Source organism: Myotis yumanensis, unplaced genomic scaffold, assembly GCF_028538775.1.
Source record: "Myotis yumanensis isolate MYYU_CA2020_CCGP unplaced genomic scaffold, mMyoYum1.0.hap1 SCAF_8, whole genome shotgun sequence".
Lineage (NCBI taxonomy): Eukaryota > Metazoa > Chordata > Mammalia > Chiroptera > Vespertilionidae > Myotis > Myotis yumanensis.
In genome coordinates this window covers 19,042,863-19,065,609 of record NW_027223759.1, presented here as the reverse complement: position 1 = coordinate 19,065,609, position 22,747 = coordinate 19,042,863, and the positions used below count along the sequence as shown (strand labels likewise).

The 22,747-nt window shown below is 39.1% G+C and overlaps 1 protein-coding gene and 1 non-coding gene across 3 annotated transcripts in view; both read left to right on the top strand.

The window, feature by feature from the left end:
* The window catches only part of ABCA12 (ATP binding cassette subfamily A member 12), a 178,604-nt gene that overhangs the window by 31,074 nt on the left and 124,783 nt on the right, over positions 1-22,747 (top strand). The window lies entirely within an intron of this gene.
* Positions 22,304-22,410, top strand: LOC139015843 (U6 spliceosomal RNA). The gene has a single exon (XR_011472500.1). It is a non-coding gene; the product is annotated as a U6 spliceosomal RNA (small nuclear RNA).

Sequence of the window (22,747 nt, the reverse complement as noted above, 5' to 3'; positions counted from 1 at the left end):
TGGGGATAATTAAAGTAACTACCTCATAGCATTTGGGGGAGGGAGTATAGTTGAATAAGGTAAAGCATGACATATGATAATTTGTGATATCACAAAAAAGGATGCCCATAGCCTATAGATGCATATATTAAGAGCTCAGTATAAGATTATTATGATAAGACTAGAGACCCGATGCATAAAATTCATGCTAGAGTAGGCCTTATTTTTCCCCTGGCTGCCGGCACCGGCTTCCCTCTGACACCCAGGACCCAGGCTTCCCTTGCAGCCCTGGCTTCGTCCGGAAGGTCGTCTGGAAGAATGTCCAGTCTAATTAGCATATTACACTTTTATTATTATAGATGACTTGCCCAAGATTAAACTTCTAGTAAGGGGAAGAGCTTCTGATTTAAACTAAGGTCTTTTGATGTATTTTTATACATATCATTTGCTACTTCAGAGAATAAAGGCACAGGGATAGAGCTGTGAATATATTAGTTGTTTATTACCCAACAGACACTACTTGTTTATTGCAATCCATGCTTTAAGAATCACTGATCCAGTGTTTGCATGGAGAAAAATCACTGGTTTTTAGCTTAGTTTTGCCAATCTTAATTATCCTGAGATTTGGGAAAGGACGTAAATTCTTCTTTGGCTTCTATATTTGTCCACTGGATCATCTGTGTGAAACTGTGCCAAGAGAAATGCACTGGATAAAAATTCTCTTAATTCTAAGTTAGTTTTATAATCTTTAATAGAAACAAGTTTATGGAACTTGTTTCTCTTACTTAAAATTTTCTTTAAAAATATTTTGTTTATTATTGATTTCAGAGAGGAAGGGAAATGGAGAGAGAGATAGAAACATCACTGATAAGAGAGAATCATTGATTGGCTGCCACCTGCATGCCCCACATTCAGGATTGAGCCCACCTCCCAGGCATGTGCTCTGACTGAATCGAACTGTGACCTCCTGGTTCATAGGTCAATGCTCAGCCACTGAACCATGCCAACTGGGCTTGTTTCTCTTCTTGAGGCTGCATTTTCTAAACTGAAGGCAATAAAGGTATAACATCAGCTGCATATAGTCATGAAATGAAGTATATTTCAATAGAACCAACGTTTGAAAGAATTCTACTCTTTACAGTAGACCCCAGACACAATCACTTAGGAGAGGTGAACTGATGAAAAAATGTTTTCTGAGAGCGGAAACAGTCAGAACTTTCTGGCCTGCTCACTGATTTGTAAAAGGTAGCCCTTGTTTTTCTGTCCTATCCTTGCTAGTATTTGTCTTGATTTTCTTGAAGCTCGGGGTTTCTAATCGGTTTTGAGGAGTAACAGTCACTCCATTTTGACATGCTCTTTTCCCATTTTTGGAGAAGGGACATGAATATCATAAAGCATAAGTAATGTTTGAAAAAACAAACCTAAAAGAAACTTAAAAAGAATTCAATCAAACCTGAGTAAGTGTTAATCACGTTAGTTATTATTCTCAGATTTCCTCATTCATATAGAGAAGGTCTGAAGTACCAAAACCTTCACTGGATGTTTTGACCAAGACTTGATCCTTTTCTTTTAAAGTTTTTCCAGACTTCCCCAGCTCCTTCAATGTGCATAGGTCTTAGCAGATGTACAGTACATGTTTAGGGGATGGATGGATGCATTATGGAATGACTAAATTAATGGGTTATTGAAATTTTCCTGTTTGCTACAAAAACTCATTTGAGGAGACACTGTGTCACATCACCAGCATCATTCAGCATCACTGATGACAAATGCATGAGCTTACCTAGGAATTAACAAGCTTTTTTGAAAGAATAGGTGTCTCCATTCTCATTTTCTCTTTTTTTAATAAAATAAAAATGTCCTCCTTCCATTTGTTAAAATCCTAGGTGGGGCTGCTGATAAATAACCCCAAACTAAGCTCCTGACCGCTTGATTTTCACATCTCCCCATCAACTCATGATAAATGAATCCAATCGAGCTCAGTCTAGCCACTGAAATCTAATGGTTTTTCATTATGTTAGACTAGCCCAATTTCAATGCCTAAAGAAAAATGATTAAGAAAATGTGGGTTTGTTATAAGTGTTCAATAGATATATTCCTAAGCCCTTTATCGTCCCTTTCTCTCAAACTGGCCATTTTATAGTGTGGGGAAAGGATCCTCCGTTCTCCGAGTCACCCTAAGCAGTAAAATGGTAACCTTCCTTTCTCTTCACTCACACAGTCTTCAATCACCAAATTCTGTCAATTCTTCCTTCCTAATGTCTTTTAAACTCTTCTATTTCCACTGCCTCTGCCTTAGTTTAGATCTTTATCCTGATTCCTGCTATAACTATAGTAGTTTTTGTTTTTTTTAAGTTTCTATACTCCTAACCCAGTTCCTTTCTGTCTATCATTTATACCGATGCCGGTTTTTTTTTCTAAACACAAATCTATTAATCTTATTCCCATGTTTAATATCCTTCTGATTCAACATTCCTTTCAGAATAAAACCCAGACTCTATTGCATGGCACCTACGGCCTTTTATGATCATGTTCTGACTTAACTCTTTAACACCGTCTCTGGCCATGATTGATTTCCTCCCTGCCACTCACAGCCACATACTTCACACTCAGCCACTTTCAACAAACTAGAGGAAACGTTGCCATTATATGTGGGGTCCAGGACATCCAATCATGTAAAATGCAGGAGCTTGTTTTGCAAGGATAATGAAATGACCTGCTGAGCCAATTGCTTTATGTCTGAATTCAAGTTATTGCATTATCATAGGGTCTTATTGTACTTCAGGCTTCTCAAGGACCTTTATGCCTTCGCATATATTATTTTCTTTTGTCGCTGTCATTCTCTTGGCTAGCTCTAACTTGTCCTTCAAAACTCATGGCAGGTACTATCTTCTCTAACATTCACCTGCCCACATTACCTTCTGCCACCAAATTGTATCAGGAGTCCAAATTTCATATTTTAATAGCATATCCAGTACATGACCCCATCATCCTAGTATGTATTGGGCTGATTGTAATTGTTCAGACACATGCTATCTCTCTTCTTTTACCTCCCTGAACCTTTCATCACACAACACACACCCATGTGTATATATATGTACACACACACACACACACTGTAAGGTCATTTACAAATTCTATTTTTTATATCTATATTTGCTCTTGATACACAGTCTAGTGGCAAACACAAATAATAAATAATGATATAAATGGGAGCTAAAAATATGTATTTACAGTAAAGCATTTGAATAAATATTTGCTACTTTGTGCTTTCCAATCTGTTACAAGTATCCTAAGCCAATTTGGCCATTCATGCTCATTTGGGTTCTTGGTAGACAATATTAATAATTATCTGATAATTTGAGATAAGGGAGTTTCGCCCTCCAAATTTGGTATATCTGTAATAAAAACAAATCTCACAGTTTGCTGTCCACAAAAACATTTATTAGCTAGCATGTACAAAAGAGATCACATGAACCTGTTTGTGAAGCTCAATCAAGTCCCAGCTCTTGGTCCTTTCAGGCACTCACATGTAGCAATACATTTAGCATTAGAGGGCATTAGACTCAGAATTACCAGGTCAGTGCTGAAGCACAGGGCTGAATGGAGCTCCTAGACAACACGGGCTCTCCAGAAGGTATAGGATCCTGTGTTTGCAGATTCTCACACCCCATTCATGTAAAGGAGGAAGTGCTCTTACAGTATTTCTGGCCAAGCCACATTAATTTGGACACCATTTATTCCCCTGATGAAAACTTACTTTTTACACTCCGTAGACTGCCGAACACATTCTGGGGATGACTGCAGTGAAGGCAAGGGAAACATTGCCTTGCAGAATGCCATGCTGGCTCAGGGCCTCGGAGAGTTCCTCATTTAGGTTTAACTACTGCTGGACTGTGTATTCCTGATTTGGGAACTTTAAAAGTTAACTAACAGCCTCTGCATTTTAGATTAGAGTTAACTTCAAAAATTAGCAGATAGTTGCTAGATTAAAATTAGCCAAGACACTTGACCCACAGTATCCTGATGCATCTTAAAGTATAAACTATATAACATCAGTGAACTCTTGGATTCTTTGGCCAGTCAACAAGCATAGTTGCCAGTCCCCTCCTATAAATAGTGTATGTTAGTGCTGCTGACAGCAACAGATTCTGGTCAGAAGGTTTGTTTACCTGAACACTCTCCTGACATAGTTTAAAATATTTTCCATTCATTACTCCCTTCCCGTGTTCACCATTGGTTGTAATTGTTCTCTTATTGTCTTGTCTTCAATGCAAGGGTCCAGACTTCTTCTACCACCATTATTACCTCTTTTGCTTTATATGAAAACTATATAATGGTCTTTCCACTTATTTGTGGGGTCTATCAATTATATAGTATTACTTGATTCTCCAAGTCCCTGTATGTTTAGTTTCTTTGTGGAAGAAGTTTGACTATTTTCCCAACATTTCTGCCTTTCCTCCTCCCTAACACAGAAACTCCAGTGCCCAGCAGTTACTTACGAACATAAAGTGATACAATGTTTATAGAATGAATGCATGACATTCCATGTTATAAAAGGGAGAATCTTATCCTTGAGTACATAATACTAAAGGAAATGAGACAGAATTATTTTAGACCCCATCTTGTTGAAGTAAATCCCATTGTAAAAAATACTTAGGGGTGAGGAATTAATCTTTATTGTGCTCAGGACTATGATAAATCTTTTACATACACCATTTCATTTGACCTTGACAGTATCACTCGGAGATAGATGCTATTGACTCCTTTTTGCCTCTGAGGAAGAGGAAGTGAAATCAGTTGGCTAATGTCATCCAGTGGGTAAAGCTGCAGCCAGCTTTGAGTCCAGACCTGAGCTAACATTATGCAAACCTTTATCACACCCACTGCCAAAAATGCGAGAAATCTTAATCTGATTCACTTATTTTCAATTAATAGTTGCTGCAGTGAAAGTTTAGTACATCTAATGTACAGGGAGCTCATTGTAATTTGGATGTTATAGCATGAGCTTCTTATATTGGCACCAAACACTGTGTCATCCACTCATTTGTTAATTTGTCTATTCAATAATAATTTTTTGAGCTCCTACTCCAACCATGCTATGACAGACCTATATATGGAATGATATACATATGCAATTTTGCCAGGAAGGCAAATTGGCCTTCGTGAAGAGTGGTAGCTGTCAACAGGTTCCTGAGATCAATAAACATATTGATCCTTGCACATTTGGGATAATAGTTATAAGAAACTTTGTCCAGGCTCTGTCTTTGGATATTTAAGGACTTTAATTCAACTTTGCTAGATAAAAAGCTTTAATCTTACAGCCATTTCAGGTTAGTAGAAGACTGTATTTGACCTTAGCATCTGTAATTCCTTCTCTAATTTTTTATCTTTGGTTTTAAAGAATTACAAGAAGAGAAGTACAACCATTTTGTTTAATTTGAGTAATAAGACAATCAACAGTTGAGACTCAGATTGATATTTGATAAATGAAAAGTCATTGCACTTTTTTGGTGTCTGGCTATAAGCATAAGGTATAATTCACATGTAAGTTATATATTGACATCTTGGGCAGATTGAAAATATTCCTTATAAGAATGGTAAAAGATAGAAAAAGAAACTCCATAATGATAAGTATGAAAATCATAGAGATCAAACCATACCAAAAATGTTTCCATTTTGAAATGATAGTTTAAGGGCAAAATATATGTAGCAATTAAAGCTAAGCTACTCAGCATGGCATACCACATACCTTTCTCATTAGATTGAATACCCAAGATAAGCCTCCTGACATGTCATGTGAGCTGCTCTGCCTCAGTACACCCATCTGAACTATGGGTTTCAATCTCATTGTCCCCAAGAGAGCACCACAATGGTAAAGTGACTTCTAGTTAGCATACGCCAGAGACACAGTGAAAAGCAGTATTACACTAATCCAGAAGACAAGTGAGTGGGATTGATTTTTTTTTCTTCTTCTGTTCTTGCAAATGTTTTGCTGGTGGTTCAGTATAAAGAGACGTTGACATATAACCTCTTCTAATGTCCCAAGGAAATTAGTATTTTTGGACCATGGGATCCTCCTCACCTTTCTCCCTGGTTCCCATGCTGCATCCTGACCCTCTGTAAGCCTTTGTCCTGAACACTATGTCTAGATCTCTCCCTCTGATGTACTACTCAGGGGGCAGCTCATGCTCAGACATTTTCCAGCCTCCTTTCTCTATCAAACTTTCACATTCACCAACCATTTCCACAGACTCCTATTCCCTGCTCGGCAACTCTACAATTTATGACCAATAGGCAGTAACACCAGTGAATCTGTCAGGTATCCAATGTTTTACACATCTCAGGAAACGTAATCTATTAATGTAATTTACACGTGCACATCTCTAGAGAACCATTACTATGTGGAAATGCCTATCATATTGCCAAGTTAGGGAAGAGGATTTAATCAGAGGCAGAAGGGAACATCCATACCCCCATCAGCTTTCAGATCACACAGTATAAACAGAATCATGTAGTAGAAAGAATATAGGATTTGAAATCACAACTCCTTGTTGAAAGTTCCAACTTTATTTACAAATGTCACTGAGCTTCTATTACCTAATCCATAAAAGGGGAAATGATGCTTATCTTTCATGGTTATGTGGATACAGCTCAAAAAGATGTTATTTGTGAAAGTACTTTTGAACCTAAGAGCATTAAAACATGTTATAGTTACACTTGGCCACATATGTTATTGTTATAGTAATTGAAGAAGAGACCCCCTCAAGGCAACTCTTCAAAGACATATAATAGGTTATATATATTTCAAAAACTACAGGAGGACTAGCAGCTAGCAAGGGGCTTGAGTATGGAAGAGGGGGTCACAAACTTTTATGCATCAGCCTCTTCATTGATTCTTTTTTTAAAAAAAATATGTTTTATTGATTCTTTACAGAGAGGAAGGGAGAGGGACAGAGAGTTAGAAACATCGATGAGAGAGAAACATAGACCAGCTGCCTCCTGCACACCCCTCACTGGGGATGTGCCCGCAACCAAGGTACATGCCCTTGACCGGAATCGAACCTGGGACTCTTGAGTCCACAGGCCGATGCTCTCTCCAGTGAGCCAAACCGGTTAGGGCATTCATTGATTCTTTATAGGTCATTGATCTTTTTTTCTCCTCATCTCAGCCTGAAGTCCATCAGACTGGAACAGTAAGGAGGAAGAAGTCAAGTGCTTGAACAAGGAATACTGTCTGTGCTGGCCTGTTTTCCTGAGCTCAGTGGCACAATTATAAAAGTCTTATTGCAAAATATTTAAAAATGTTTCATTTGAGTGGGTGTGAGAGTCATTCTGTTGTTGGAAGTTAGTAGAGGGTGATGGCTGGTAGATGCTAAAGCTTGGATCTTATCCTGAATGTAAGAATGCTGCTCAGAAAAGAGGGCATTTTTATGCCAGGAAAAATTGAACAATCAGTGTAGTGCCTATATAATATGTAACTGCATATGGACTTGAGAAGAGGGACTCACACTTTCATCTGAGGTCTACACAAGTGTGTAACTCTCTTAAGAAGGACAATTCCACTAGTCCCAGTAACAAAAAATTGTCCAGTCCCTTTTGAATTTTGGTTTTGTGTTAGAGACTTCAAGATCCTCTACTTATTTGGTAGAGGAACAAAACTCCATCTGAATCTCTTCTTCCTGAATACCCTTTCTGTTCCCTGTCTCAGTGTCTTCTCTTGCATTCTTTTGGGCCGCTCTAAGACACACACACACACACACACACACACACACACACACACACACACGTATATAAAAACATTACATAATATGTAATAAAATATATGATATACCCACACACTTAAATGTATAACTTTAAATATTAGCTCTGTAATGGGTTATAAAGTAATGTTGTCAGAGTATTTCTATGTCAAAAAGTAATTCAAGTAGGAGTATAATAATTTGGTCACCTTTATTTAGGGGGAAAACTAAATCTCAATCCTCTTCCTCATTTCTGTTTGTTTGTTTTGTCAAGATGAAGGTAGGTAGATAAGGGAGTCAAGATAAATTTTAACTGGAGCTTGTGAATACAAATATGCACAATACAAAACTCAGGTAGGGTAATTGGTCTCTCTCTTCCTGGGCAGGAATTGGCATCATAAAACCAGGCTTACTGTAGAAAGCAAAAATCTATATCATAAAAGGTCTGTGGTCGTGACACCGTAACGGTGGAACGACCAAACCATTGGTCACCAGAAGGTGCATGGAGCACCTCTCACGGGCCGGGACTCGTGGCTTGCACGGGGCTGGCGGGGCTTGCGTGGGGCTGGCGGGGCTGGCACGATGGAGGCAGGTCCCATGGCTCACACAGGGTGGGCCTGGGTCTCTTGCGATTCGTGCGCTGGGCCTCTAGGAAATAATAAAAATAAGCTTTTCAGGGTCAATCCACGAATTCTCAGTTCTTAATTCTTGATCAACAAATATCTGAGCACTGATCCAGAAAGGATGAAAAAGAATTCTAAGGGGCAAAGGAAATAGGGGCTTGACTTGAACTGCTTTGAAGGGCTGCCTGGTATTTCCAGTGCTGTCTGTATGAAACCCAGTTACTGCAGCAAGCAGGAAAATGGACCATTAGGTGGACGATGGCACTTATGATCCCATCTTGACTTCCCAGTGGAGCATCCCTCTGGACACAGGAAGGAATAGATGTTACTTATGGCCATGGACTGGGCTGCTTCTGGTGTGTCGTTTACTCCTGCAGTGTCTTTCTTTTCTAATCTATAAGATATAAATAAGTAATTTTTTCTCTTGTAAGCAGCCCAGGGCAGTTTTTGCTTAGATTTATAAATATACATTTTTAAAGCATTCTGGAACTTAATTAGGAATGTGTATCTTAGATCTGTGATAAATCCTTGTAATTACATCTTTAGGGGAGCTATCCACTTTATTTGTTAAAGACATTTCTTTAAATTACACTAAAGGTATTAATTATTGACCACATTCTGTAAACAAGCAAAAATAAATGATGTGGGACTAAAGATGTAAAACAGGCCTTTCAAATCCAGGTAGGATTCTCCAAATCACTATATGGAACAAGAAAGAAAATCTTCACCTAGAAGAATTATTATAAGAATTGAGAAACATATGTCACATGAAGAAATACATATTAAGAATACAACAAATTGTGGCCATCCATTTATTTATTTATTTATTCACTTATCCACTTATCTATTGGGGCATCCAGTTCCAACCAATATTCTGGCATTAATCTTATTGGTATATCTAACTTTAATTTCTTTCTTTTTTTTTTTAATATATTTTATTGATTTTTTACAGAGAGGAAGGGAGGGAGATAGAGAGTTAGAAACATCGATGAGAGAGAAACATCGATCAGCTGCCTCCTGCACATCTCCTACTGGGGATGTGCCCGCAACCCAGGTACATGCCCTTGACCGGAATCGAACCTGGGACCTTTCAGTCCGCAGGCCGACGCTCTATCCACTGAGCCAAACCGGTTTTGGCTAACTTTAATTTCTTACCAATTTTCTATACTGCACCTGACTTATCAGCCTTTTTAAATGGTGAAAGTTTCTTGCCTGGAACTTAAAGTTTCTGTTAATTTTTTTCTAAGCATATTATTAAGTAACACAAAATTAAGAGCTGTGCAATGTTACCCAATGGAATCATTCACAAAAGTCTGGTGCTTATGGGGAAACCTGGGCATGTTTAGCAGCAATAAAGCAAAAGCTGGCAACTTATTTTGCTGATGTGAACGATATAAAACAAGAGGGAAAATGATCAGGAAAAGATAAAATGGAATTGGAAGGAATTAAGGGGATTTACCATGACTTAACTGTTCCTATAAGCAAAGTAAGGAGACAGTGAAGTTGCATCAATTTTGATATTTGAAAATTGGAGCTCAGTTTGAGCTTTCAGATATCTCCTGTGTTTCATTTTCATTATTTGTTGATATTCTCTCAGGCTGGACTGAGGATTTGATACCGAATATTTAGTAAGGCCCTCTTCATTTACACTTATTGTCTCAGAGCCAGAAACAAAGTGCTGTGATTTCAAATTCTAAATCTTCTGTAGTTGGCCACCTTTTTTTAAAAAAATAGAAACCCACCTCTGTCTACAGAAGGATTTTCTTTTGTGTTACAGCAGAGCTTTATGCTTCTTTCACCTTTTCCAGAGATTGAAGTGGGAAGAGAGAATGGCGTGAGGCGTGCAATTTTAGTATCTATTATATCTGAAGACAAAGCATTTGAAGACTTTTAACATCCTTCTGTTTTTCTTCAAATCATTAGGCTGAAAGAATAAAAGCACCTGCTTGCATCAGACACAAAAGGGGCTGCTATAAAGTCCACTAGACATGCATAAAAAGGAACAAGCAGGAAGAAACAAAATACACGATGCTACTCACCTAGTTCATGCACTGAGTCACAGTCCAGTTTAATGACTGGCCTTACAGGAAGGATTTAATTTCATAGTTCACTCAGAAATGTCTAATCCTGGAAGGGCAGTTTCAAAATGGGAAAAGACGGTTAATTGCCTGGAGGTTAACGTGTCAATTACATATAATTCTCAGATATCAATGGCCCCAAATAAAGATAGGGTGGCCAGGGTTTGTTTTGCTAAGATGGTGAACCCTGTGTGTTCTCCTTTCTCTCAGTCTTCTTAAGCATAGAGGCCAGGGTAGTTCTCTTGTCCAACAAGAGCATTTCCAGGTTAGGTACCTAAAAGGTGTTCAGGGGCCATCGGTGGATTGTTTGAATGAATAACGGTGCCACGTTCGCTGATGTAGACACACATACTGAAACAATATCTACCCAAGAAGGGACAACAGAAGGTAAACAACAGCAGGGACACATAAGAACTAGGATTTTTTAGATTAGGAAGGGATTTGAAGGCAGCATTGCCTACAATTTAAAAGAGTAACATTTCTATGAAAGCAGCCATGTGGCAAAGTCAGAGGAGTCTACTAGATCAGTACTCTCTCAAGTGGTCAAGGAGGATGGCAAAAGCTAACTGCGATGCTCACTGATCTCGCGTTACTCTTGTCTGCTCAGTGGTGGAGAACACCCCAAATTTGACAATGAAAGCCGCAGGAGTCTGGGGGAATGAAATGGCATCACTTTCCTTGGTTGTCATCTTTAAACATCTGAAGGGACTGCAGTATGAAACTGACCCACTAATAAAGCTGTATCATTTACCTTTAATTATGAGAATATCTTCAAAGTGCTGCCAGCTGGCTAATGGCTAACCTATTTTTTCAATATGAGGAGAGAGATCCTGGGAATTCACATTAGGTATAAGCAGAATTCACATTTCTTTAGGCAGGAAAAAAAAGTGACTACCCAGGCAGCTCACTTGGTACAGTTTTAATAAATTAAGCTATGTCTTTCAAACCTGCTGAATTTCCTTGAAAGTATTAACTGAATCTTTGCAGTTGGAAAAACTAGTAGTTGGAAGTTTGATATGATATTCCCACAAGGCTCAGAGTCAGGGGTCTTTTAGATAAGTTGAGGTATAGTAGATAAAAGATCAGATCCCAGGACAATCCCAAAAATCAGTTGAATAAGCAAATATGTAAATAAAGAGCATGGCAATCAGTTTGAACAGTGAGATGACTTTTAGAGACCTAGAAACGATCTAAAAACATATTTTTTAATAATTCAGAAGCAATGCAAATAGATGGCACATATTCGCCAACACCAACAAGAAGTTTGTAGGATTATAAGAAACCCTTAAAGGACTCAATTAAGCTTGGTAATGGGGTAAACACAGCAGCAGATGATGCTCAGTAGAGAGAAAGATGAAGGTAATATACAATGAACAATTTGAAGTCTTGCATTTAATGAGTTCTGATTAGCCTTGCCTCTCATGAAGAGAGATTCCCAGCTAGTGTCATAAACAGGGCCGGGAGGACCTTGGCAAACATCCTAGGTCAAGGAGTTACTCACCACATTTGCAAACAGTGGATGGAATTTATCAAACCAGAGAGCATGGATATGAAGCTGTTTTTGAACTGGCTTATAGGTAAGATTCTAATGAGTTTTCTCTGGTACTTCAGTAACTGAACCTCCTTGTTAAGGTTGAATGCAATTCCAGTATATTATCATTAAAAATAAAAGTGTGGAGTATTTCAAACACATTGGCAAGCATACAAATGACACAAACACTCATGTATCCACTACCTAACTTTATCAAACCTAAACATTTTTATGCCATATTTCTTTCAGAATTTGTTTTTTTTAAAAGAAGTCAAACATTAAGGTACCATTGAGGTCCTTGTGTAAACCTCCCAGATCAATTTCTATTTCTTTCTTCTTTCTTGAAGAAAAACAATATCATAAATTCAGTGTGTAGCATTCCCATGCTTACATTATACTAGAGGCCTGGTGCACGAAATTCAGGCAGGGGGATGGAGAGGGGGTTGTCCGTCAGCCCAGCCTGCACCCTCTCCAATCTGGGACCCCTCAGGGGATGTCCGAGTACCGGCAGTCGGACATCCCTCTCAAAATCCGGGACTGCTGGCTCCCAACCGCTCTCCTGCCTGCCTGCCTGATTGTCCCTAGCTGCTTCTACCTGCCAGCCTGATCATCCCCTAACCACTCCCCTGCCAGCCTGATCGATGCCTAACTGCTTCCCTGCTGGCCCGATCGCCCCCAACTGCCCTCCCCTGCAGGCCCAATCCCCCCCAACTGCCCTCCCCTGCCAGCCTGGTCATTCCTAACTGCCCTCCCCTTCAGGCCCGGTCACCCCCAACTGCCCTCCTTTGCAGGCCCGGTTGTCCCAACTGCCCTCCCCTGCCGGCCCAATCACTCCCAACTGCCCTCCCCTGCTGGCCATTTTGTGGTGGCCATCTTGTGATGACATGGGGCAGCCATCTTGTGACCACATGGGTGCAGCCATCTTGTGACCCATGGGGGCGGCCATCTTGTGTGAAGGTGTGATGGTCAATTTGCATATTACCTCTTTATTATATAGAATATTTGTACTACATATTTATATACTTGATACTTATATACTATTATCTTGCAGGATTTTGAGAAGTTCTGTAATTTCTGAATTTTCTTAATTTCATTGTTGTTGTTGAACCAATTTACTCCTTGCAGCTGGGGAGCGTGCAAACCATGAGGAACTGTGGTGTCTCAGTAAGAGGGTATTAGAAACACCTGCTGCAGGATTTAGATTTTGGGGGATGATTGAGAGGGGTCCCAGGAAGCAGGGTTTTGTTCCAAAATTGGTGCTGACAGGAATCAGGGATAATCGATGATTCTTTGCAGAAGAGTATCTTTGAAAATTTCCTTGCTATTTAGTATGGCAAGTAGTTTATTTTATTCTTCTCTTACTATAAACAGTGCTGCCCTGAATCTTTATTTTCTATGTCCCCTAGTATAGTATAAGTGGGTTTTTTTTTCAGTTTTATTGAGATACTTGAGGCCCAGTGCAAAAAATTCATGCATGGGGAGGGGGTCCCTCAGCCTGGCCTGCATCCTCTCCCAATCCAGGACCCCTTGGGGGATGTCCGACAGTTGGACATCCCTCTTGCAATCTGGGGTTGCTGGCTCCTAACTGCTTGCCTACCTTCCTGCCTGATCACTCCTAACCACTCACCTGCCTGCCTGATCACCCCTAACCATCTGCCTGCCTGCCTGATCATCCCAACCACTCTACCTGTCTGCCTGATAGCCCCTACCCACTCGCCTGCCTGCGTGATCACCCCTAAATGTTCGCCTGCCTGCCTGATCACCCCTAACCACCTCTGCCTCAGCCTCTGCTGCTGCAGCTTCGTCTGGAAGGATATCTGGAAGGATGTCCAGAATGATATCCGAAAGGTCAGGTTGTTTGGCTGTCCAGTCTAATTAGCATATTATGCTTTTATTATTATAGATAATTGGCACATAACATTATATTAGTTTAAGGTATTACAACATAATGATTCACATATGTGTACATTGTGAAATGATCACCACAATACATTTAGTTATATCCATCAACTCACATGGTTACAATTTTTTTTCTTGTGATGAGAAATTTTAAAGTCTACTCAACTTAGCAACTTTCAAATATGCAATACAGTATTGCTAACTATAAACTCTATGCTATACATTAGATCCCCAGGACTTATTGATATAATAACTGAAAGTTTGTACTGTTTGTCCACAGGTTTTGTTTTGTGTGTGTGTGTGTGTTTTTTTCCCCCACAGGTTTTTAAACATTATATAAATGGTAACCCATTCTAGCATCTTTTTGCATCCTATTTTTTAGGCTGAACATAATGTTTTGCTAAGCATTACATTTTTTGTTATTGTTGTTAATCCTCACCTGAGGATATTTTTTCCATTGATTTTTTTTTTTAGATAGATTGGAAGGGAGAAGAATAGATACAGAGAGAGAAACATCAATGTGAGAGACATATCCATTGATTGTTTGCCTCCCATACACACCCTGACTGGGGCCAGGGATCAAACCTGCAACTGAGGTATGTACCCTTGACTGGAATCGAACTTGCAGACCTTCAGTCCGCAGGCTAATGCTCTATTCACTGAGCCAAACTGGCTAAGGCCAGCATTACATTTTCTATATTTATCTCCATTGACTTATGCAGCTTCATTGTATTCGTTTTTACCACATACACCATTCATAGATGTATCACTTTCTATTCATTGGTTTTTTTTTATGAGCATCTTAAGTGCTTAGTACTTTTTTTCAATTTTCCCCCCAATAGTATCAAGATGACTATTCTTTTATGTCTATTTGGGCACGTGTGCATGTGTCTCTAGTGTATTTACCTGGAGCTATGCACATTTTAAACTTTGAATGTGGCCAAATGCTTTCCTCAGTGGCATTACTAAGTTCCCTTTCCCCACCATAGGATGACAGTGCCCACTGCGGCATATCCTCCCCTACACTTGATGTTCTTGTTGCTTAAGAGGTATGACTTCTTTCTGTCTAGAAAAAGCTGCTGTACCTCTCTTAGTACATTTATTTATTTTTGTTGTATTGTATGGACATTGTGAACTGAGTAAGTGATCATTTTAATTCAGATTCTAATTTGCAGCCAATGTCTAATAACACACAGACCCTTGGCACCTATTCTCGTGCTGTCTGTATGTTTTCTGACCCTTGTTTGTCCTCATTCTGATCTCCTCATTACCTAATTTTTCCCATTATGGCATGTGTACTTTTATAAGCCTCTCCAAATGCTTCTGGGATGAAATCCCCTTCTCCAAGCAATGTCTTATACAACTTTTGCTGAAGGACTCACATGGTGATGCACAACAGGGGTGCTAAGGTGCTTGCTGAATTACTAGAGCTGAGCCAGTTGGTGAGGTGGAAGTTTATAAGTAGTGTTAGTGTGTTAAGACTCAAAGTCAAGATATTTCCTTAAGCAAAACGTTTCCTCCCAGGCCTCCTTTCTGTTGGGGATATGTGAGATCACGGGTTAAGCCACTGCTTCCCAAAGCGTACCCTGTGGAATATTGGTTTCCAGGATATAATCCAGTGCTAACTTAAAATACAGGAAGAAAAAGGAAAAAAAAAAGAGAGAAAGAAAACCATATTCTGGGCTCACATATGCGGAAATATGAATTAACCAAAGTTATTCATGATTTTTACTGAAAAATTTCTCGGAGACTTTAATATGCAAATGTATTCTGACTTCCCCAGAACAGGAGATAGAGTTTAGTTTCCTGAACTCATTTGGCCCCAGAGTCTGGTTTATGCAAATCCTGATGCTCCCCTGCTTCCCACTCCCCCAGTCTCCAACATCCCATTGGAAACCATCATGATGGGAGAGGAATTAACCCTTCATTTCCTTTCCTTAGTCCAAGCATTGTGGTTGAACTACCTAGATGGGTGGGCGACATGCAATGGGGTTAACAGAGCAACACATCCCTCAAAATCAGAACCGATGTGGAGGCACTGAGGATGCACCATTCCTCCCTTTGCCAGATATTAACTGATGTTGATGGGTCTGTGGAAGAGGGCAAGGTCTTAGGGGAGGGGCTGCAACTAATAGGGCTCAGCACCTAGGCCAGCAGTTCTCAACCTGTGGGTCGCGACCCCTTTGGCGGTTGAACGACCCTTTCACAGGGGTCGCCTAAGACCATCCTGCATATCAGATATTTACATTACGATTCATAACAGTAGCAACATTACAGTTATGAAGTAGCAATGAAAATAATTTTATGGTTGGGCCACAACATGAGGAACTGTATTTAAAGGGCCAGAAGGTTGAGAACCACTGACCTAGGCTCTCAACCCACTGACACCAGCCCAACCAGCCCAGTCTTACCAATGTGTACCCAGCTTCATATCAGCCCTGCCTCAGAGGTCACAGGGCACTTTCCTGGTTAGCCACATCTAAGGAGAATTAGGAGGCTAAGTTTTATAGGAAAAATGCTCTACAATGAAATAAGGATCTAAGGTTTCTTTTAACTTGAATTTAGATTTAGGAGGAAATAAAAGTTGCCAGGTTTATGTTTGCAAATGTCCCTGGCAGGGAGGTTTTTTAAAATGTAATTGTGAATCTTTGTTACTAAAAGACAAAATTTCAGACAAACAAAATGTTTGTTACTGTTAGGCCTCATCTAACAATACAAACAGACCCCACTCACCCAAAATGAGCCATGGGACTCAACTTTCCTTGCCAAGTGGGGATATTTTGAATTGTATTAATGAGATTCTCATTTTTCAACTTCTCCAGATTCAGTCCATGTGGGAGTTTATTATCTGGCATGTATGTGCTACTGTTATGTCTCCAAAGCTTGAATCAAACCAATTTGTTTACAATTTAAATAGAGCAGGCCATGGACTTTGAAATCCATCCCCCAACAGGGTCTCCTTAGCATTCAGAAAGGAGGGGGTACATTCTATTATGGAATCTCAGCAAGGTGGATTATGGGGCCCTTTGGGACCATCAGTTCACGTGGGCACTTTAAGATCAAAGAGATAACTTCCAAAGGGATAGCAAGGCCCCAAGTCCAAATGAGCTTATCTTCTTATCTTAAAAAGTAATAATAGTAATAAGCCAAAGACGTAAAGGAGGCAGGAATCTTTCTCTCCTTCCTTTGCACCTGCAATGTCGTAGCCAAAGTCCCTAAATTATCTCCACAGGGACATGTTTTGCACCTTTCGAAACCTGTTGGCTATGGTACTTGAAAGAAACTCTGAGGGATATGGGGGATGTAGAAAAGATCCTAGAAGGTAGGACACCATCTCCAATGACCCAAGGTTTGTTCTTGTTCTCTGTGGTTCTATTCATTAAATCTATACAGGTGCCAACCTCTGGAGTATAGGATATGCTTACGTAATGCTTTCAGGATTAGGCATCTTGCTTCAGCCCTTGCTACCAGAAGCAGCCTACCTTTTTTGCCAATGGATTTGAACTTGGAAAAGCACCTGCACTATGAAGCAAGACTTGCCTGGGGAGAATTAGGAAGAATGTGTCATGGCACCACACCCACTAAGCAAGCAGTAATTGAAGCACTACGCCAGTTGATACAGGTACATATTATGAATTACTAGGGAGAGAAACACATCATGCAATACTCCTAACCATTCATTGGCTCAAGACACAGAGATGGGAGACCAGGTAGAGCAGCAAAGCCCCAGCCACTGCGTGGAAAATAAGATAAATGTTGCGACAGCAGTCTGATGAGCAATGGTAACTCATGATTCTCTGGGGCCTTTCCTCTTCCATGATCAGAGTGCCTTACACAAGCTTTATCTAATTAATCTTCCTTGTGCCCTGTGAGGCGGCAAGGCCCATTATCCTCAATTTGGTAGATGTGGAAACAGAGACAGAGAGAGGTTAATTTACCTCTGGTGATTCAGTGACTCAACAGCAAAACCAGAAGTGGCACCTGCTTCTCAAATTCTCAGACTGTTCCCTCCAAAATATGCTGAAACTTAGCTAAACAAAATGTTGTTTTCATTAGTGTCATGTATCATGCAGTTCTAGTTCTATCTCTGGCATTTTATTTTTCATGTGAGCTTGAGCAAATTGCTTGTTCCCACTGAGGTTACCTGCAAAATGGGTATAACACTTGCCTTGCCTTTGGGCTCATGTGAAATGATGATTGTTTAATTCCTCTAAAAAACATGAAGTTTTTTAAACCAATGTTTCACTTTTTCCAATATATGTTGTTTTTATACATAATATTTCTGACAATTGAGGAAAAAATGACTTCTACCTGCATTTTTAAAAATTAAAGAGTGATGAGCTTTGGAACCACTCTCTCTCTGCCCTCTTCTCTCTTGCACACACACACACACACACACACACACTATATTTTTAGTCTTTACATTAAAAAAATTTAAATGGAAGAATGAACCTTACTTAGCAATTCACTCAGTGCCAGACACACAATATCTGTTCATATTTATTGAATAGATAATGAATGGATTCACTTTGTGGATAATAAATTTAGTTGTTGAAATTACAGCTGTCAATGTGGAATAGCTAGATATTTGAGGAAACCAAGATAAAGTGCCTATAACAATAAGTGCTACTAGTTATGCGAATCAATATCAATCTATCCATTTCTATAAGGCACAGGAATATAATGCATTACTATTCACTGAACTTACTATACCCATTGTTATCTTTTGATCATACTATAAAATAGGACAAAATTTGAAACATTGTCCTACAAATAATAAAGATAAAGATGTAGATTATGTTAAAGTCCCAAATCATGCAGTATTCATGTCACCCTCAGGGGTTTATTCATTCATGGATTCATTTATTAATATAATTAATAATTACTTGCAATCTTGCAATGAGTCAAGCATTTTGCTAAGAACCATGTAAGGCTCCCTCCCCCCCCAATAGCTGATTTTTTTTACCCAGTCTCTCAAAATGTGGAATTTTATTGAGTTAGTATCCATCTACAGATTCAGTCAGATTAGTATTTAACTCTAGCCTATGGTCTCTCTGGGCCACAAAGATTAGAAAAAAATAAAATCCCTATTTATAGGAAAAGGAGTCAGAAGTGTATTTGATCTTACCTGGTGATGGGCAGGGAACAAGACACCTGTCCTCAGAGAACAACCCAATCCTACAAGTGGAAAGTGCATGGGAAGGACAGGGACAGTCCTATGGGTTCCTGATAGAACGTTGTGAAATAACTTGAAAGGCTAGTTATATCATTTATAATTTTACTTATCTCTTTAAAGTGTAATAAAGAACAAAATATGCTAAAAACTACAAGGAGGATAAAATGACTTACTTTAATAAAATATTACAAATATACTTCTGAAATTAATTTCTTTTTTCATATTTTTTTTATTTATATCTGGTTATTTAATTATTTGTAGACAATGTTTCTGGACATGCTTGTCTCATTTTGTGCTCTTGTTATGGTGATAATTTTTGTGTGTGGTGTTTCACAAGGAGTCTTATCATTTGCCTGATCAGAAGGCCTGCTACTTATTCTGCCAACGTGACTCTATATCCAAAAAGTTAAATATATATAATCCCCAAATAAATCCCTTCATATTTTGAAAAGCCAGGTGTTTCCTCTTAAGATTTATCATTTATGTCTTTAACGGGATAAAGACAAAATTACTTTTCACCTAGAAATCCAAAAAACAAAACCTAGGCTGTGTTCTGACTTGCTTTTAAAAAAATAAAAAAACACATGGAAGTCTTCCAATTCTACCATAACTATAATGTCCAGAAATATCACCCTGGAAGCCTACAAAACATGCTTCCTGAGCCTAGTGATGTCAAATGGAAGTTGATTCATTACAGAAAAGACTGTGACATTTCTTTCTTTAATAATATAATAGGAACTAGCACTTCTGTAGATAGTGCCAGTGAGCAATGTGCTCCTGAATTTATTATGGATGTGGCTAAAAATCCTTCTGTGCTGGTGAAAAAGTGAAAGGGGTAAAGGAAGATGTTGGGAGAATGTGTATTCTTGACTGTCAGTGACTAAGGATAGAGAGTAAGTGAGAGAGAGAGGAGTAGCAGGAGAGAAAATGGACAGGAAATAGTAAATAAAGGAGGTGGTAAGGGGAAAGGAAAGAAAAAAGATAGAGAAATAGATGAAAAGGGATATTAAGTAGATGAGATGAGAAGAGAGGAGAGGAGGGAAGAAGAAAATAAGTGAAAACAAGAAGTGAACAAGGCAGAAGAGGGGGAAGGATGAGTGTAAGAAAGGTCATCCTTCCAAGAATCAACAAACTACAGCCAGTGAGCCAAACCCAACCTACTCACTTCTTTGTAAATAAAGTTTTATTGGAATACGACCAGGCCCCTTGATGTACATGTGGTCTATGACTGTTTTCCTGGTACAATGCCAGAGTTGACTAATTGTGATGGAGACAGTTGATTGTATATGATCCCAAACTTAAAATATTTACTTTCTGGCTCTTATGAAAAAGTTTGCAGTAAACCCAGTTGTTCTCAAACTTTAGCATGCAACAGAATTGCCTGGAGGGCTTATTAAAGATTGCTGTACCCCCCCCCCCCCCCAGAGTTAAACATATCTGGAATTGGATCTCAAATTTTCTTGTCTAATAAGTTCCCAGGTGATGCTGATGCTGTTGTCCAGGGACCACACTTTGAGAACCACTGCTCTAATCTTCACATCATATCGCACTAAGATTGCTCTAAATAGGGGCTTCTGTGCAGAAAGGGAAAGGAATATCAAAGGTGTTCTCTCTATTAGGTAAACATAGATACATTGCTTGATATCACAGTTGTTTACAAAATATCTATTTTAAAAAAAATCTTTAGAAATGGATCTTTTTGTCAAGTTGGTTTCATTCTTAATGAAAAGTAAATTTGGTTTAGGTAAAACCTTAGGTGATTGAAGGTCTGTTTCTAAAACTGTTTTGTAGTCTGGTTTGATTCCTCTCCCTGAAGTAGCATTGGATTCTGTTAATGCCATTGCTTGTCTGTGTCACTAATGTCAACTGCATCCAGTTTATGTGGGGAACCTCTCCTCATGGATAGGGGGCTCCATAGACAACCTCACTGCCTCTACCTGGAGCCCCTAAGAAACTAAGCCATAAGATGATGGAATTTTGCTTCCCACCTACCCCACCTCTCTTAAATTATGCTGGAGTCTTCTGACTCTAATTTCCCATGAAATTGCAAATTCTTCAATAGCTTTTCTCCTAGAGATGGGCATGAATGTTGTCCTAGGTGTGAGACCTTTGGAAATCATGATTCAAAGACTTAATCCAGCCTAAACACTCCATCTCAAGACCCTGAACAAAAATTTCCCCTGCAAGTAGAGCCATGGTTTGCACAGTTGTGATCTTTCTCTATTTGTATCCTTAAATCCGGGCTCTGGCTACGAATGTGGGCAACCACTTATTAGCCTTCACTTTGCATGATTCACACTTGATATATGGAAGTTTTGTAAAGGATAGAGAAATGTTTCTCTTTTCTCTGCATCCTAGCATTAAAAATATAGAGAGAAACATAATTGGGGAACTTGAAAGTTCCAGAGACACCTTCAGAATAGGAGTTCAACTTAGAATTAGCAGCTCTTTAAAATGTGTGAAGGGCCCAGCTGGCATGGCTCTGTGGTTGACTATCGACCTATGAACCAGGAAGTCATGGTTCAATTGCTGGTCAGGCTACATGCCCAGGTTGCGTGCTCAGTCCCTAGTGTGGAGTGTGCAGGAGGCATCCAATCAATAATTCTCTCTCATCATTGATGCTTCTATCTCTCTCCCTTTCTCTCTGAAATCAATAAAATATATATGTGTGTATATATATATATATATATATATATATATTATTGATTTTTTACAGAGAGGAAGGGAGAGAGATAGAGTGTTAGAAACATCAATGAGAGAGAAACATTAATCAGCTGCCTCCTGCACATCTCCCACTGGGGATGTGCCAGCAACCATGGTACATGCTCTTGACCGGAATCAAACCTGGGACCTTTCAGTCCGCAGGCCGATGCTCTATCCACTGAGTCAAACCGGTTATGGCAATACAAATATATTTTAAAAAAATGTTTGATGGTTTCATTCCACTATTGTTCTGAGTGGTTAGTCCCTTGCACACATAATTGAGATGGACAAAAGATAAAAAATCATTTTTTTACAAGAAAGCTACAGTAGAGTTTAATTTTAATTAATTTTGACTTGTTAGTTCTAGAGCATTTATAGATTTTGTGAAAAGTTGATGTGCATGAAAAAGTACATTATGGATATCAAAGAAGAATATATGATATAAATATATGTTATATGCCTCGCATAGCATGTGGAATACAGTAGATACTTAATAAATCAGTGCTAATGTTGCTGCAACAGGCCTCTTTATCTTAATGAGTGTATGTTTCTTGGTTAAGAAATGATGGTAAGTGCTTGCTTTGGCAGCACAGATACTAAAATTGGAATGATACAGAGAAGATTAGCATGGCCCCTGTGCAAGGATGACATGCAAATTTGTGAAGCGTTCCATATTTTTTATGCTAAGCAAAATAAACCAGTCGGAGAAAGATAAATATCACATGATCTCACTCATATGTGGGATATAATGATCAACATCATTTGATGAACAAAAATAGATACAGAGACAAATGGCAGGGGAGGTGGGGGGGTTAGAGAACAACTAAAGGACGTGTATGCATGCATATTAGCATAACCAATGGACACAGACACGGGGATGGTGGGGGCTTGCCCAGGGTGGGAATTGTTTTGGGGGGTCAATTGGGGAAAAAGAAGACATATGTAAAACTTAAGACAATTAAAAAATGATGGTAAAATAAGTAGTGCAAGCAGTTCATGTTCTGTGTGGCACTGTG